Genomic DNA, 15,203 nt, shown 5'->3' on the forward strand with positions numbered 1-15,203 from the left:
CATTTTGAATTGGATGGGATGTTTTAATTCATTCAATTCAAGGAACCATTTCTGTAATGATTCCCTCGAGCCCCTCCACACCATGAACAAATCATCTATACACCGCTGGTATATAACTATTTCTTCTCTCTGGAACACCTTCATAATTTCTTCCTCATAGAATTCCATGTACAAGTTCGCGAATGAAGGGGTGACATATATATATATATATATATATATATATATATATATCTGTATGTGTATGTGTGAGAATTATTTATGCAAAAACCAAACCAGCAAAAAAAAAAAAAGGGCACTGAACACAAAAAACAACAAGTGAAGTGTGTCATCCTTCTCTGCCCCTCTTTTTTTCTCCTCTTTTTCCCTGTATAATTAGAGTAGTGTTCTCTTTTTACCACTTGCTTCTCTTTTTGGGTCTACTCCCTATTCAGGGAAAGGCAGTGTTTTTAAAGTGAAAGTATTGATAATCAGTGAAAAAATCTTGACAAATAAATCAAACTTCAGTGAACGTGCTATGACGACAGACCAAATTAATTCAGTTTACCCACCAAGAACTTTGTAGAAATAATCGCTATCAGGCATGCAAATATAACCCAAATGACTTGTTTTTAGAAAAAACAAAAAACACAAACCACCTCTTTAACATCTGCAAAGGGTCCACAGGCAATTTGAAACAGAAAAGTCCATGTACAAAACAAAATAACACCAATTTTACTACTGATTTTACCACCCAGAAGGCGGGAATCCCTTTTTACTTTTCTGAGATTTTAACTCTTTCACTCTCTATAAACCATGGATTGTGGGCTCCCTTTAGATCTATCAAGTTCCAAAAGTCCCAAAAATATTCAGCAATATATTTGCCAGAAGTTTAGAATGAATGGGTCTGTGTATTTGTATGTATAGGAGACCGTCTCTCATATTTAGATTTGGCATACAAGAGATACTTTTCACAGCCTGGGGGGCTACAACGTCAGGATGCTGAGTAAGTTCAGGCCCGAGTGACCCTCTAGGTCCCTTAATGATCCTTAGGTCAGTAGCCTCCACCTGCCTGATCCCTTGCTCTTTTTCAGAGGCTGTATGCCCAGGCCGCAAACAGAATCACAAACACCTTCTGACGCTAAACAAACCACATTGCGGCCGTAGCCAAAGTACTTGCGGTTTGACTGTCGAGCTTCTGGTGGCTTCTTGTCCTACGAGGTCCTTCTGCCTTCTCTCCAGCTGCACAATCTTAGCAGAGAATCTTGTACCCGTGTCGATTACACCGGGCTTCCACCCAAGATGCAGGATGCCCAATGTGGTCTTTGTTTAACCGTAAAAGATCTTCCAGGGTGTCTCTGCTGTGAGTTGTAGTTTCTCCTCGGATTCCTTTTAGAGGGCCGCCTCAGCTGTAGCGTCCGTAGGTGTGTGTGGGTCTATCTACCTTTATTGGAGGCTCTCCCAAGGTTTTAACGGCCGTTCCTACGGTGCTCCCATATGCTTTTCCCCATTCTGGCTTGGTGTGTGTTCTACTTTGGCGGCCAGAGAACCGCAGACCTTGGCGAAACGGCCCTTGCTCCTCGCCCTGAATTTCCGCTCTCAGGCCGTGTCTCTGTCAACCCGGCAATGAGGTATACGGCGTGGAGAGAGTCTAGGGTATTGCTCTGTCTCCCTAGGTTGCGGGACCACAGAATCACGCATCTGCATGTAGCTCCTCCTACCAGCGGAAACCACCATTCCAAATGTCCCCCAGCAGCAGCTGCACAGGAAGTAAAATGTATACATACATTTTAACAACAAGTCTAAAGGTATGCCACTGTTACAGCAAACGCATGTTCACATGTGTGTGCGCAATTCTATCTTTCGTGATCATTGTGCAATGATTCAAAGCGGAATTGCGCATCCGTGATTTGACCAACATGTCTAAAGTTAGGCCACTGATACAGCAAAAACATGTTCATGTGTGTGCGCAATTCTATCTTTCGGAATTGATTTGGATATAGTAGTGTGATGAGTATCATTTCTAAAGACTTCAAATATATTTCCAATTGGGTGTATTACGAGATTCCAATCGTATACTTGTTAATATTGAATGATAACAATTAATATTTAGAACTGTGGTATGATTCGATAGTCAATGTATGATATGGCGGATGATAGGGATTTCACGGAAGCGCAATTTCATTTTAGCTCTGTGACGCATATTCTGGAGAGCGCAAGAAACATCATTCAAATCTCATGTGTGACGATTCTAAATTCAGATATCTAAACATCATATGTAGCGTATGTTGTGAGAGCTATATAGGTTGAATATATGACTATATACACATTGATTAAATATATACTAAAATATTAATATATTATATGAAGTCTGATATTTACATGGTTCAGCCTCTAGATTTTCTTCTCCCAGGCCACGGGTTGGAGAAGAAGCTACACTGGCCTCCGGGTCAGGAATTTCCGATCCAGCAGCTGGGAGGGAAGAAGAAGAAGTCTAGGAGTGAGCTCATCTAAATCTGCTGGGGACCCAGAGATTTAGGAGGGCGAATAAAGTAACTTCATAAGTGTCAGGGTTTTTTCCCTGTTTTGCTTGCCATGTGCTGCTGGCAGCAATTTTACTCACCTCTCTTGCTGTCTGGTGCATACTGTGTGATGCTGCTCATTTCCTGCACTTCCTTTTATGGCCAGACTGGTGTACATCATCCGTGTGAGACAGGATGCAGTCTCAGAATTGTGATGTCATCACTTATTATTTAAAGGGCCTCTGTTCAGTACGCTTTGCCCTTGCATTGTCTCAGACCTGTTTGTGAGAGCTCCTGTGTATTACCTGGCTGTCTGATGTCATTCCTAGTTCCTGATCCCTGGCTTGTTCCCGACTCTGCTGTTCTCCTTGTTCCTGATTCTGACTCGTCTGACTACTCGCTTTGGCTCCTGACTTGGCTCATCTGACTACCAGCTCTGGTTTTGATTCCTGGCTTGTTATTTGACTTGTGGACTTTTTATTATTTTTTTTGCTATTAATAAAGGTGTGATTATTTTTGCACTTCTCGTCTCAGTCTGATTCCTGGCACCCTGACATTACGCAAGGGACATGAATCCTGATGGTGCTAATAATCCACCTTTACCTGCCATCATTTCCAGGATGGATGAACAGGATCACCGCTTGGATCAATTTGCACTAGCCCTGCAAACCCTGCTGACTCGCACTGCACATTTGGACCAAAGTGTCCCGCAAGTTATGTCTGCTCCTGTTTCCGCTGCCGCACCTAGTCATACCAGGAGCATGTCCGGTTCTGCACCTCTACCTCAGCGTTATGGAGGCGATCCTAATCAGTGCAGAGGGTTTTTGACCCAGGTGGGTATTTACTTTGGCGTTTCCATCTGACAGAGCTAAGGTCGGATTTCTCATCTCATTACTCTCTGACACAGCTCTTGCCTGGGCTAATCCCTTGTGGGAGACTAATAAACCTGTGATTTCAAATTACCCTGAATTTGTGGCCTCCTTTCGAAGGGTATTTAATGTTCCGGATCGCTCCTCCTCTGCTGCTAAACAACTCATGTCCATTCAGCAAGGTACAAGATCTGTTGCTCAGTATGCCATTGAGTTCCGTACGCTTGCCGCAGAGGTAGGTTGGAACAATGAAGCCCTTGTTTCCGCCTTCTTTCATGGGCTCTCTGATGTGATTAAAGACGAAGTTGCTGCCAGAGATTTACCAGAAGATCTCGAGGCATTGGTGTCTTTTTTAATTCTAATTGACATCAGACTAAGTGAGAGGCCCTCTTTCAAAGAGCGCTTGTGGAAGCCTCCTGTTCCGTTGTCTCCTACGTGTTCGTTGCCACCTATGCCTCCCTCTCCTCCCATGCCTCCTGGTCCTGAGTCACCAGGTACTGCTGAGCCGATGCAGTTGGGATTCACGCGTCTCTCCGCGGGGGAGAGGGTATTTAGGAGGAGGGAGAGGCTCTGCCTCTATTGTGGGTTACAGGGCCACCTTTTGAAGTCTTGTCCTACACGGCCGGGAAACGCTCACACCTAAGGTCCTGTTGGGGGGCAGACCTTGGGTGGTTTATCCTTGTCCCCGGAACCACTAAAGGAGAAACCTTTGGTCACGGTTGTCCTTTCCTGGGTGGACTCCTCCATAGTCACCCAGGCTCTTGTTGACTCCGGTGCTGCGGGCTATTTCATTGACAGTGCTTTTGTATCAAAGCACTCTATTCCTGTTTTGCCTCGGTCCGTTCCGCTTGCTATTGAGGCCATTGATGGCAGGCCCCTTCAGCCTGCACTCGTTACTCACGAAACTTCTCCGTTATCCATAGCTGTTGGGGCTCTCCATTTTGAAACCCTCCAGTTCCATGTGATAAACTCTCCACATTTTCCGGTTGTTCTGGGTTATCCCTGGCTCCAAAAGCACAATCCCAGTTTCGACTGGCGCAGGTCCGAAATTTTGTTGTGGTCTCCGCAATGTATTTCCACTTGTCTTCGGAAACCAGTTAAAGTCTTGTGCACTTCTTTGGTATCTCAATTGCCAGAGGAGTACCGAGAGTTCCTAGACGTTTTTGACAAGGTGCGTGCCGGTACGTTGCCTCCTCACCGGTCCTACGATTGTGCCATAGACCTGCAACCCGGAGCCATTCCTCCTTGGGCCGGGTTTACCCTCTGTCTGTTGCGGAGAATTGTGCTATGGAGGAGTATGTTGCCGATGCTCTGTCGCGGGGGATCATCCGCAAATCCTGCTCTCCTGCAGGGGCTGGCTTCTTCTTTGTGAAGAAAAAGGGTGGCGAGTTAAGACCATGCATCGATTATAGGGGTCTTAATCATCTTACCATTAAGAATGCTTACCCTATTCCGCTCATTACGGAACTCTTTGACCGCCTCAAGGGAGCTACGGTCTTTACTAAACTTGATTTGAGAGGAGCACACAATCTCGTTAGGATCAAGGAGGGCCACGAATGGAAAACAGCATTTAACACCAGGAGCGGGCATTATGAGTATCTTGTAATGCCCTTTGGCCTATGTAATGCTCCTGCTGTTTTCCAGGAATTTATTAATGATGTCCTACGAGATATGTTGCAACAGTGTGTTATGGTGTACTTAGATGATATCCTCATACACTCACCCACACTTGTGGCTCATCGTTCTGATGTTACACGGGTTCTTCAGAGACTACGTGAGAACGGCCTCTTTTGTGAATTCGAGAAATGTGAGTTCCATCAGACTCAAGTAACCTTCCTAGGTTATGTTATCTCCGTTGCAAGGTTCTCAATGGATCCTGACAAGTTATCTGCAGTTCTGCAGTGGCCTCGTCCAGTTGGTCTTCGGTCTATTCAACGTTTTTGGGGTTTGCCAATTACTATAGAAAGTTTATTAAAAACTTTTCTTCCTTGGTCAAACCTATCACAGACATGACCTGTAAAGAGACTGATCCACTCCATTGGTCACCTACTGCCATTAAGGCCTTTGATAGTCTTAAGATTGCCTTTGCTGCCGCTCCAGTTCTGGCTCATCTTAACATGGTCCTGCCTTTCGTTCTTGAGGTCAATGCGTCTGAGACTGTTGTAGGTGCCCTCTTGTCTCAACGTCCTACGTCTGACGGTTCCTTGCATCCATGTGGTTTCTTCTCTAAGAAATTGTCTCCAGCGGAGTGCATATCACCCTCAATCCAATGGGGCTGTGGAACGGTCTAATCAAGCTCTGGAACAGTTCCTCCATTGCTATGTCTCAGATCACCATAATAATTGCCCTGAACTGTTACCTTGGGCAGAGTTTGCTCGTAATAGTGCTATTAATGCTTCCTCCAAGTTATCCCCATTCATGGCGAATTATGGGTTTCAACCATCCTTGTTGCCCGATTCATTCATGTCTCAGTGTATTCTGGCTTTGGAGGAGCATCTCCGGCAACTCCGTTCCACGTGGGTGCAGATTCAGGATTGCCTTCATCGTTCTATGCAGCGCCAAAAGTTCCAGGCTGATCGTAGGCATCTGCCAGCGCCTTCCTACCAGGTTGGTGAGAAAGTTTGGCTGTCCTCCTGCAACTTAAATCTTTGTGTGCCTTCCAATAAACTGGCTCCCCGTTATGTTGGTCCTTTTTGAATACTCCAACGGGTCAATCCTGTGGCCTACGCTCTTGACCTTCCTCCTGCAATGCACATCTCCAATGTTTTTCATGTCTCCCTCTTGAAACCATTGGTTTGTAATCAGTTTACCACTGTGTTGCCTCGTCCCCATCCTATCTTTGTTGACAACCATGAGGATTATGAGGTCAGCAGCATTATTGACTCTCGTATGTCCAGGGGCCATGTACAGTATTTGGTTCACTGGAGGGGCTACAGTCCAGAGCAGCGTTCATGGGTTCCCTCCTCTGATGTTCATGCTTCCGCCCTCCTCTGTGCCTTCCATGCCTGTTTCCTCAATAAGCCTTTTGTCCTCCCGCGGGGGAGGGGTCATTGAGGGTACTGTCAGGTTTTTTTTTTGTTTTCCATGTGCTGCTGGCAGCCATTTTACTCACCTCTCTTGCTGTTTGGTGCATACTGTGTAATGCTGCTCATTTACTGCACTTACTTTTATGGCCAGACTGGTGTACATCATCTGTGTGACACAGGATGCAGTCTCAGAATTGTGATGTCATCACTTATTATTTAAAGGGCCTCTGTTCATTATGCTTTGCCCTTGCGTTGTCTCAGACCTGTTTGTGAGAGCTCCTGTGTATTACCTGGCTGTCTGACGTCCTTCCTGGTTCCTGATCCCTGGCTTGTTCCTGACTCTGCTGTTCTCCTTGTTCCTGATTCCGGCTCGTCTGACTACTCACTTTGGCTCCTGACTACCAGCTCTGGTTTTGATTCCTGGCTTGTTATTTGACTTGTGGACTTTTTATTATTTTTTTGCTATTAATAAAGGTGTGATTATTTTTGCACTTCTCGTCTCAGTCTGATTCCTGGCACCCTGGCAATAAGGTTGCAGGTACAGTTTCCGTGGGGGTGGATCCTGCTTTCCATCCCTTCGACGGGCTTTTACCCACTCCCTTATTTGGTCTACTTTATGGCTTAGCCACAACCTCATATCCCCCAACCTCCGCATGATTTAGACCCTTGGTCCTCTGGATGCCACACACCAACTTAACATCATTGGTGATAGATAACCAGAGGGCCTTCCTAATACTCTGCTTCGTTGACTTCTTCTTGTTCCCAAACAGATGCGGATAGAAGTCCTCGATGGCATTGACCAGTGCTGCACTCTCCGCCCGTGAGAACCTGGGAGATGTCATGCCTGCTAGGTTTGATAATAATATAGATATTATATATATATATATATATATATATATATATAGTGTATATCTGCTAGCAGGCATTAGAGAACTGACAAAAATGGCAACGTGTAATGTACTTTTATATGGTGAAGTAAACATGATGCACCATGGGACATGGTATCTGTACATCTGATTGGATAAAATATTGTAATTTTGTTATCATGTCTGTGAAACCATACTAACTCAAGTTATTTTTGTGTGATGAACTCTGATTGGCCGTTCCTTAATGTTTCATATCTTTGTAACTTCCATACACATACCTTGTAACTCATGGGACTGTTATGCGGATATGTGTGACACAGATTTAATATACGTGATCCGTTAAATATTAATTTTACATTTGATCTCTATTTGATTTTTATTAAATATAATCCAGTCACATTAGTAAATGTTTACACATTTCAATGTTTAATCTCGATCCTGTTATTTAATATAAATACATTTTATTTGTAAATAGTAAACATTGTATGTATTTATTGTTTATTAAATAAATTTCGTGATTTATTGTGAAGTATTGACATTGCTCTATTAAATGTATTTATAATGCACATCGATTGCGTGCTATTGCGTGACAGAGTAGAATTTTTAAAGATGCGAATCTCGTGTTGCAAGATACGTTTCCCACGCTATATTTCTGAAATGCGTAATTTGTATTTATAATGGACGGAACTTGGATAATCTGTTTATAAATATTAAAATACACGTTTGTTCATAATTTGTAGATAAACCTTGAGCTTGTATTTGTCTGAACTGCTCACATAAGTTATTGGACAACGGCGCCTTTATTTTTAAAGGGACATTACAACCAAATATTTTCTTTCTTTATCCGGAGAGAGAATACAGTTTTATGAATTTAAAATCAACTAGATTTATTTATATTATTCTTTAGATATCCTTTACAGAAGAAATAGCAATGCACATGGTTGAGCCAATCACACAAGGCATCTCTGTGCATCCACTAATCTTCAGCTACTGAGCATATCTAGATATGGTTGTAAAGGAAAGTATATCAAAATAATGATGGAAATTAGATAATAAAAGTACATTTTAATGTTTACAAAGATATTTTATTTCTGAATTCTGAAAGAAACGCTTTTTAATTTCCGTCCCTTTAATGAGCTAATATGCAATCTTTACATTTTTCAAAATACATCTGTCTAAACATTGTAAATATGCATTGTTGCCCACCCACAAATAAGTAGATATTTCCCAGTAATGCTTTGCTGATCATAAACCTATGCATCTCCATTTCTCCAACTTGGGATAACATGTTAATAAAGCATATTTGTATTACCTTCTGTATTGTTTGCCCCACAGTGAATGAAATATCTTCCAATGGCTGTATTTATACAGCTTTACCTTAAAGGGACATTAAGCTATATGTTCTTTCCCGATTTAGATGGATAATACAATGTTAAAACAACAATACCTAAGAAAGATTATAGAGATTAGAATGTAAATCTAACATTAAACTACACTGTCACTTTAATGTAAGTTAAACACTTTCATTTCTTAAAAGTGAAATGAACAAAGTTGTTATGTATAATTTATACTACATATCCTCGTCATAAACATTTTATGATTTTAACATCTATGAATCACACAATAAAAGCAGATAGATGTATTTAACTCCAACTTAAATTTTGTAAGATACTTGACTTTATCATTATCTGAATATGCTGTGAAGATATTTTTCGTTCAATACATTAAACAAAATTAGTATATTTGATATCAGGCATGTGCTTGTAAAATAGATGACTTTAACAGTCATGGGACTAATATTTTGTTTACATGTCAGAATATTAGATGGATATATTTCTTCTTCTCTTACTGTGATAGAGATATGTCTCAAAGAATATGTATTTTTAAAAATTACATTGAAAAATATATAGTATGAAAATAAATTTATTGAAAAAAATAAAAAAGGAAATTCATCACAGATGAAACTCTGAAAAATAAAGAAAAAAATATTAAAAACATTAGTCATTTAGGTTATTTAATGAACACGTCTTCACATCTTCATGAAATCTAATAATTGTTAAATCATCTTGTGTCTATGCTCTAACATGTATTTTTTGTCTTGATATTAAAAACAGCTTCAGACTTGAAATGTATATCTATCCATGATTTGAAATTAATCCCATTATATTGTCTAATCAATAGTTGAATTACACATTAGCATTTAAAATTAGACAGACAAAATAATGCATATCAATTTTTAAAAATATTTTTATATTGGATTGTATGAGGAACATAATTGAATGTAATAGTTCATGTCCCTTCAAATAATATACCTCTATATCAACTATAAAAGGTATCCCTTTGTCTGATTGGTCAGAATCTGAGTCCTCTCTAGCACAAAGTAGGGGTAATGTATCTAAAATAAACATATTGTAATATAGGATATGTATATATTCCTAATTCTTTGAACATTCTTCCTCCTGTGATTCTTAAATAGCATGCATTGTGCAAACTAACCTGGATGTATGGTCTTTTAAAGGCAATTATCTTCCAAATATCAGTTTATCTTCATTTTATCAGTTTATCTTCATTAGGTGTCTTATTCATCATTTTCAAAATAGAGGATTCTGAAATACTATCTAAAAAAAAAAAAAAAAATCTAAGTGTTTCCAATAGGATGCATCCACAGTCTTGTTCCATAGAATTGTTGACACTTACCATGTGAACGTGTCTTTGTATGGTTTTCAAGGTCAGCACATTTGAAAGACAATGCCACAGACATGATCACATTGGTATTCTTCACTTTCAGTCTGGTATTCTTCACTTTCAGTCTGGTATTCTTCACTTTCAGTCTGGGATTCTTCACTTTCAGTCTTGAATTCTTCACTTTCAGTCTTGAATTCTTCACTTTCAGTCTTTAGATTAAGTCATCTCCCTAATGGAAGAAAGAGTGTAAATCAAATAATTAATAAAAGTGTGTGACTTAGTTCTGCATCCCCCCCCCCCCATTTCTGAAACTATTTATATCACTAGCTTACTAAGCATGTGTAGCATATTGTGTTATGTTCTATCAATCAAGTGTAAAGATGAGTCATACATTGTGCAGACCTAACCTCTGATGTATGACTTGGAAGCATATAGTATTGCTAGAGGATCCCTTTCTGACTATCCAAAAATCTAGTAATGTGTAAACTAAATACTACATTTTAAAATGTATGCCATATGATGGATGATTGTGCAAAATTCCCCCCACCCACAGTCCATACATGGTTTATACTTACCATCTGATGATGTCTTTGAAAACCAGGTGGCGAAGTCATTACAGGACCCAATGCCAGAATCATCTGATGTATAAATTACCTATAATAATAATAATAATAATAATAATAATAATAATAATAATAATAAATTATCTTTTTTTTTTTTTAAATCATTTGATAAACAATCCTAACATGTTTGCACAATTCTCTACTTCTCATTTCCCTAAAATTTTCACATATTCGCAATGCTCCTATCTAACTTCTAGTATTTACCGTCTGAAGTGGCGGTTGATGATGTTTGCTCTGACATTGAGCCCCTCGTCCCAGAATGGCCCCTCTAGAACAGGGTCATCCTCCTCATCTTGGAGGAGGTCTCGGGGTGCCTGGACGGCCTGCAGCATCCCAGCCCGCTGAGCAATGTTATGCAGGACGCTGCAGGCTATAACGAACTTCGCCACCTTCCTAGGGCTGTATTGGAGGGCTCCTCCAGACCTGTCCAGGCATCTTAGTCTCATTTTGAGGAGCCCAAACATCCTCTCCACTACAGCCCTAGTCCGCTTGTGCGCCCGATTGTAGCGCTCCTGGGCCTCGTCTGTGGGGTTACGCAACGGCGTAATGAGCCAAGGCCGGCTCATGTAACCCGAATCACCTATAAATAATGAACATAACAAAATGACAAATATAATAAATATAGTTCAAATTATTATATTAAAATACAAATCATTTGTGTACACGAAAATCCCCTAAACTAGACATTTGCTGAAAGACAATTAGATGGTTGAAGCGCATTCTATATCTGCACATTTAAGCTAGGACATGCTACATATGCGTATTTTGCATAAACCAGACATTTGCGTAAAGAGAAAGAAATGGTTAAATTGCATCCTAGAGCTGTCCATTTAAGCTACGACATGCTACATATCTGTTTGGAGCTAAAACTAGACATTTGCAGAAAGAGACAATGAAATGGTTAAAGCACATTCTATATCTGCACATTTAAGCTAGGACATGCTACATATGCGTATTTCACATAAACCAGACATTTGCGAAAAAAGAAAGAAATGGTTAAATTGCATACTAGAGCTGCCCATTTAAGCTACGACATGCTACATATCTGTTTTGAGCTAAAACTAGACATTTGCAGAAAGAGACAATTAAATGGTTAAAGCACATTCTATATCTGCACATTTAAGCTAGGACATGCTACATATGCGTATTTCGCATAAACCAGACATTTGTGAAAAAAGAAAGAAATGGTTAAATTGCATACTAGAGCTGCCCATTTAAGCTAAGACATGCTACATATCTGTTTGGAGCTCAAACTAGACATTTGCGGAAAGAGACAATGACATGGTTAAAGTGCATTCTATATCTGCCCATTTAAGCTAAGACATGCTACATATCTGTTTGGAGCTAAAACTAGACATTTGCGGAAAGAGACAATGACATGGTTAAATAGCATCCTAGAGCTGCACATTTAAGCTAGGAAATGCTACCTATGCGTATTTCACATAAACAAGACATTTACTAAGACAGAAATGGTTAAATTGCATCCTAGAGCTGCACATTACACAAAGACAACTGTTTTTGAAGATTACAGTGGCAATTGTCTAACTAATTAACCATGTTGTGCACAAATACTCACCAACGAACCAGCCAGGGGGAAACTGTCTGCCCTCAAACTGCCGCCACAGGCTGTCTGAGGATGCGGGCATCATGACAAGCCCCGCCGAAATTCGCACACACGTGCATAATCCACATCCGTGCGTCACAAACAAACTGCACGTTGAGACTATGGAAGTTTTTGCGATTTCGGAAGGGCAAGTCATCATCTGGAGCACGCAGCGCAATGTGGGTGCAATCTATTGCTCCAAAGACATTGGGCATTCGAGCTATTGCATAGAATTCCCTCTTCAGGCGCCTCCAATCACCATCATTTTGAGGGAATCCTATATAATGCTTACTGACTCATACCATGGCGTCCAGAAAGTTGTCAAAAACCACAGAGAAGGTACCCTGAGACAGCCCATGCATGTACCCCTCTCCGGATTGAAAACTTCCGGAGGCCAGGACGTGTATGCAACTTAGCATCTTGGTCATACCAGGGATTGCAGTCTGCATACGTCTACGTGGCTCCATATGAGGTTTAAGAACATTGTAAAGGCTAATGAGCTGTTCGCGATTGAGCCTATAATTCTCATAAACCTCAAAGTCACTCATGTTATCCAAGGTGGGCCTCACCCTGTGAACAGGAGGACCTCTAACCAGACGAGCCCTTTGTCTCTCTTGGAGACGCCGAGCCCGCCTGATTTTATTGTACACCACTCGTGCAACAGCACCAGCAGCAACTAACTGCGGCTCATCCATATTTGCCAAGCTAAGCAGCACAAAGCCAAACAGCAGAGCAAACCTCACAATGAGTAACAAGGTATGCAAAAACACAAAAGCGATTTGATACAATGTCGATCACAAGGGACGCTTTGGCCATGTTGTTTGGGGGATTTATAATGCAATATGTCCAATGGTAGCGTGTTCGTAACGATTGCTGATTGTATACACTTGATTGTATGTGAGCGGTGTGAATGCTTTCAAAGTGGGCGGTTTTTTTTAGGTGTTTGCTGAAATTTTTGCTGAAAATTGTTCCCCCCCAATGAATCGTAATGTGAAAGTGTAAAATATAACATATACAGTGCATCTTCGTAATGTTTGTTCATATGTGTAATAAATACTTATTAAACGCGATCTTATAGTAAAAAGCACACGTCCAAGCTAACATGAATGAAAGTGCATAGTTGTGTATAATGTGCATAGACATGGCATAGAATCTGATCGATCAATGTTGCTGCAATATTGTTTCTAAACGATAAAGTAACTGCTGACATCTGTAATCTTCTATATAAAAGTGATTGGCGAGATGTCAATGTTGTACGCGTCCCATTGAAATCGTAATAACAATGAAGATCTTCTGGCTGACATCTGTAATATTCTATATATAAGTGATTTGCGAAATGTCAATATTGTACACGTCCCATTGAAATCGCTATAATAATGAAAATCTTCCAAACTCTCGTTTACGTATATGTAGTATTGTAGTATTAAGTTAGAAACTTCTGAAAGGGGCGGTACAGTCCAAAAGCTGTAATCTGAATGATTGAAGCTTATAATGACGTCATCATATTAGCAACCTGCCTGTCTAGTTTGCAAATCTTCATTCTGTTGTTGTATTTTACAACATTGTTATTGTGTGCTGATTAAAAATATTAATGTGTGCTTTGCTGTTGTGTGATGCGTGTTATGTACATATACATATGTATTGTGTTTCTCTCCCACATATGCTGATTTATATGAAGCAGTATAGCATTGTTGTTCCTTCCAAAAAAGTGACAGCTGTAATATTTTCTAATGATCTGTTCTTATTATACGTAATTCCTAATGGTATATTATGAGTGAATCGTGATGTTAAAGGGACACTAAATCCGTAATTTATCTTTCATGTTTCATATAGAGAATCTAATGTTAAGCAACCTTCCAATGTAGTTTATGATGTAAATGTGTTCATTGTTTATATGTGTTTTTTGGCCAGAATATCAATGCACATGTATGAGTCAATGACAAAAGTTGAGCCTATATAGATATGCTGTTCATCCAAGCATATGAGTTGAATAAATTAAATGTTATAATAGAGGTAAATGAGACGTGTTTCCAATTGTCTACTGTTTGTGAATAATGAAATGTAAAAATAATTTTTCAGTCCGTTTAAATATGATGTAATTTTTCAAACCGATTTCGTATTGGTGATGGTGATTTGTAGTTGATGTAATGTAAATAAATATATAACAATTTGATGTTGTAGTGAATTTCACACAAGTAAAAGCCATAACTCCATAGGGAAATAGTAAATTCTTGATCTATTTGTAATAGCGGGACTAACGCAAGAAAGAATGAGTTAGTTTCACAATTGTAACGCTGGTATTACGATTTTTATTGTCTACGCATTTTGCGTGCGTTAGGTAAATATGCCTGTCGCGTGCACGAGCACGTCTTCCCCATAGAAGTCAATGGAGGAGAAAAATGTGTTGAGAAATAAAATCCAACACTTGTTTTGAGCGTAAAGTGAGTGACGTCATGTTCTTGTGTGAAAAAGTAGCTAAATCGTGTTTATTTCCTAATAAAAATCTGATTTGTATAGGTAATGTGCTTTTTTTGTTTGTATGTATCTCATTGTGTATGTATGTGATAATATTTGTAGTTAGATGTAGCTATATGAGTGTATGTTCCCGTCTGTCTATGTAAGTCAATGGAAAATGGATTTGTGAGGGGGGGGGGTTTCAAACACACGAGATCTCGTAACTTTGATCCGTTCTATTTTGACATGAAAATGTAAAATATCAAAAATAAATATTGTGCAGTGTTTGTATGAGTGTAAGTGTACTTTGTGTAATGTTTTTGTAGTGATTTGTGGATGTTTTTGTTAGCGGTATATGATTAACTACTGGGTCTGGGTTTACGTTAATGATTTGAGCAGAGATGGATATTTTTGTGGCGTTACGTAAATTCGTAATACCAGCGGTAGGGAAAAAGCAGCATTAGGGGGCTTTTTCACGCATAACGCACAACTCATAACCTAGCCGAAAGTGTTTAAATAATAAAGTGTACTATTATATGACGTCAATTATACGCGTAACAATTTTGAAACATCTATTAC

The sequence above is a fragment of the Bombina bombina genome, chromosome 1 (genome assembly GCF_027579735.1).
Source record: "Bombina bombina isolate aBomBom1 chromosome 1, aBomBom1.pri, whole genome shotgun sequence".
Lineage (NCBI taxonomy): Eukaryota > Metazoa > Chordata > Amphibia > Anura > Bombinatoridae > Bombina > Bombina bombina.